Raw genomic sequence first — 5,000 nt, 5'->3', positions numbered from 1 at the left:
ATAAACAAATGAAAAACGAAAAAATATTCAAAATATACTATGATAATAATAAAAATTCATATGTTAACGTTATTAAATGACAGATAAAAATATTTTACAATTCTACTTTGTAACGATGTAAAATAATACGTTTAATTTTAATTGATAAAAATTATATATTTAGGTCAGGTTAAAGTTATCCAATTAAAATATTAATAGATGATATCGAATTTATAGATATATCTATTGGTATTACAAGTTGATAACGATTATACCCGTATGCTCGATGAACCGGTAAGTGGTACAAGTAAAGGAATAAGTAGACGAAGACACTATCATTTTATACGTGAATAAATTATAGTGATGTAACACGCATCGTTGCTTTCCCGATAAAGTTCAACTGATAATACGTACTGATAATAAAATATATATATATATATATAAATATATATATATATATATATATATGTAACGTGTGCGTTATATTTAACTCTGCTCTAAGGACGCATATCAATTTATAATTATTCATTTTAATTATCGATTTTAATCGTTAAAAAAACTTGAACGCATTTAATTTTAATTATTAACAATAATTTTAAATTATTTTATGCCAATTATTAATTGTCATTATATAACGTGATCGATCGTCGATTCGCGATCAATTTTTATACTTTCGAATAATTAATTCTATAATTGAAAAAAAATAATAATCGTCATATTTTAAAAATCAATTAAATATATATATATATATATATATATATATATATACATACGTGTGTGTGTGTGTGTGTATTAAAATTTTTTTATATTAAAATATACACAATAATTTTTCAATATTAAAAGGAAAAGGATAATTATAAGGATAATTTAGGTAAAAAAAAAAAAAAAAAAAAAAAGAAAAAGAATATTTATATTACTTCTTCACTTCTATCATTTCTATTGAATAGAAAAATAATTTTACTTTATCAACGAACTTATACCAAAAACGATTTGGTATAGTAAAGATAATAGAAATTTTTATTGTATCTATAAAAAAAAAAAAGAAAAAAAAAAAAATAAGAAAAAATATACATATATTATATAAATTAAATAACATGATCAATCGTAATTGCGATCAAAGAATTAATTCTATAATTAAAAAAAAATATTCACCATATTTTAAAAACAAATTTAATATATATATATATATATATATATATATATATATATATAATTAAAAAAATATTATCGTGTTAACAATTATTACATGATAAATTATACAAAATTAAAAAGTAAACGATAATTATGAGAGTAATTTAGAGGAAAAAGAAAAAGAAAAAAGAAAAAAGAAAAAACAAAAAACAAAACGATACAAAAAATAAAGGAGAAATATTTATTTGATTTATTTGAGAGTATATTTAAAAAAGAAGAAAATAGAAAAAGAAATATTTGAATTTTTTTAACGAACGAACGCAAAACGATTTAGTATAAGCAGAGATTTAATAGAGATTTTTACTCCGTACCTATCAAAAAAAAAAAAAAAAAAACAAAAAAAAACAAAAAAAAAAACAAGAAAAAAAAAAGAAGCGAGAAAATAGAAAAGGAAACAAAATAAAAAGAGAACATCTTTCAAGACGATGGCATTATCTCATCTTCAACGATGGTTCCTTAAACAAGAAACATAACTGAGAAAGAGATGAGGTACATCGTAAGATGATGCTTCGAGGAACAGGTAGTAGTAACGGTACAGATACAGGTTCAACCCATCCTGACAATCTTATTTTTGAGCATGACTTTTCGATATAAATATTCTTCGATACTTAAAAGGCTGTTCACCATCTTTCTCCCTCTCTCTTTCTCTCTCTCTCTCTCTCTTTCTCTCTCTTTCTCTCTCTGTTTCTTTCTCAAAAAGCATCGTAACATTTGAAGAAGAAATGATGATGTACAGGGTGAGTGGATGATTGGGTGAGGCTGGAGGTATACTGTCAGACCTCTCCACCCCTTCTCCCATCGACCCTTTTCATCCCCAACCATTCTACAATATCGTCACTTATAATAACGATCTATAAAATCGTATTAACAAGAATTAATTTGACGAAGTACTCGTCAGTACATAATATTATTATCATACTTTATCTAACGTTATCATATTTTGTTTTCTTTTTTTTTCTTCTTTTTTTTGTTTTTTTCTTCTTTTGTTATCATTTTGTATTTTCGTACGAACGCATTTTTTCTCATAGGAAATAAAAAGAAGAAAAAGAAAAGAAAGGGAAGAAGGAAGGAAAAAAATTATTCTAACGAAGTACAATGATTAAGTCGTAGGAGATTAAAAAAAGGAACAAACAAAAAAAAAAAAAGGAAAAAGAAAGAAAGAAAGAAAGAAAAAAAAGAAATTCGAATTAATATCTTCATTGTCAATTGACGCATAATTGTACGTTCTTGTATATTTTTTCTTTTTTTTTCTTTTTTCTTTTTATTTTTTATTTTTTATTTTAACATATTATACGACTACGATCGTTAATTAAATTATAAATATTACATTTAACGAATTAATTGTAACGAAGGTGATACATTTGCACGTTTCTTTACTTTTGTTATAATTTTTTATATAATTAACAAAAAAAAAAAAATATATATATATATATATATATAGATTTAATTGGTTCGAGTAATAATAAGAGAATTAAATTCAATGCAAGTAATAGTAATAGTAATAATAATAATAATAATAATAATAATAGAAAGGGAAAAGAAATAAATTTCTTTCGATATAAATAATAATAACTTTGATATATACGTATATATAATAAATGAATATAATTGTATATAATAAATTCGTTCATGAATTTAATAATAATAATCTCTTCGCTTTCAAACAAAGAACTCCCAAGGATTAATGTAAATTCCTTTTGAAGGATTTCTAATCATCATTTGGCATTAGAATCGATTAAATCCAGTCATGCTCGTCATAGCAAACGTCATCTTGCATTTATCAGCTTTCCTGAAGTCCAACAAATGGCACATACGTTTCACTATTAACTATACATATATATATATATATATATATATATATATATACATATATATATACATATATATATACAAACATATAATAATTTTTTATTATAGTATTCGATTAATTTAAACAATTTTTTTCTTCTCTCTTTCTCTCTCTCTCTCTCTCTCTCTCTCTCTCTCTCTTCTTTCTCTCTCTTTTCTTTTCGATTTCATTCAAATTTTATTATCCATCTAATTTTCAGTCACATTTTTTTTCTCTTTCTTTTTCTTTTCTTTTTTTTTTTTTTTTTTTCAATTTCATCCATTTTCTCCTTCTTTCCTTCGTATTCTTTACTTGTGACAATTTTTTTTTTTTCTTAAATGATTGATTTAAAAACAAACAAATAAATAAACGAATAAATATAACGAAGAGAAATACAATTGATTCAGAATAAAATCTGAAAGGTCTTCGAGTGGAATCGTGATGCACAAAGAAGTTACATGCACCCACTTTATATATATATATAAGTGTGTGTGTGTGTGTGTGTGCGTGTGTGTATGTACATATGTATATATGTACGTTCTTGAAACGAGAATCGAGGTCGATCTCTCGAACGGGCCTCTTGCATTCTTCTTATACAGGGTGATTCGTTCGATAATATTCTGCAGAGATCATAAAACATTTTCAACTTATAAGGGGTCTTAAACAAAATAATGGAAAAAATTCACTCTTCATTATTTTGTTCAATGCTTTCTTATGTGTTTAAAAAAAAAAAAAAAACCGAATTAATCGTCTCTTCGATTATTTTTTTTAATATACTTTTTTTTTCTTTCTTACAGTCTTCTTTTCCTTTTTTTTTTTTTCTTTTTTCTTTTCTCTTTTTTTTTTTTTTTCATATGAAGACGTCGAATAAAATAAATGTGTAAATCGAAAGGATTTTTTTTCTTCTTTTTTTTTTTTTTTTTTTTTTTTTTTTTTTTTTAATATCAACATTTATGAATTTTTTTGAACTTTTTCAATTAATTTATAATAATATTCGTACGAAGTTTAGATATTGTTCATTATTCTTAGTATTATTGTTGTTGTTGTTATTATTATTATTATTATTATTATTATTATTAAAAGTAGTAGTAATAATATTTGTATTATTTTATACTCGTCTTATTAAATATTTAATAGAGAATTAAATTAAATGCAAGTAATAGTAATTTATTTGAAAATATCTGACGATTTATTATTTTTTGCAAATTATTAAATTTACGTATATCCAAATTTTCTTATTCATATATTTATACGTATATTTATTTCATTATAATATAATATAAATTTATAATATAAATAAATGAATAAATATATCCACGTGAGAAGATAATATTCATGAAATTAATAATATAATTATTATACATTTATTTGTTTTATTTATATTAAATTATATATTAGAACTATCAATGATAAATAATATTATTTAATTATATGATATAAACAAACGAAAAATACGAAAGGGAGATAAAGGGAGGATTCTTTAATCTCACATAACATTTGTAAATCAAAATTATTATTTATTTATTTATTTATTTATTTATTTATTTATTTATTTATTTAAAGGAACATTCGCTCTCTCATTTTGGCCTGTCAATATGTGAATTTTCTTTTTTCTTTTCTCCTATTTCTATTTTATTTCTTCTTTAAATTACTATTATTATTATTATTATTATTATTATTATTATCATTATTATTATTGTTATATTATTATTTATGGTCCAACAAAGAGATCGTTATAGTTCTTATGTCCTTTAAAACTCGTATATCGAAAGATCTTTATTGACAAATAAATATGAAAATAAAGGTATGTACAAAAAAATAAATATTAGGAAAATAAGCGCGCTCGTCGTCATTTTACAACGAGTACACGTCACACGTACACATACACATACACATACTCACACATACACACACACACATACGAGCGTGCACGCATACGCACATATACACACATACACATACGTACACACAACACACACACACAAAACATATGTTCTTGACA

Source organism: Vespa crabro, chromosome 16 (genome assembly GCF_910589235.1).
Source record: "Vespa crabro chromosome 16, iyVesCrab1.2, whole genome shotgun sequence".
In the NCBI taxonomy this organism is placed as follows: Eukaryota; Metazoa; Arthropoda; class Insecta; order Hymenoptera; family Vespidae; genus Vespa; species Vespa crabro.
Note: the sequence above shows the minus strand (reverse complement) of the source record.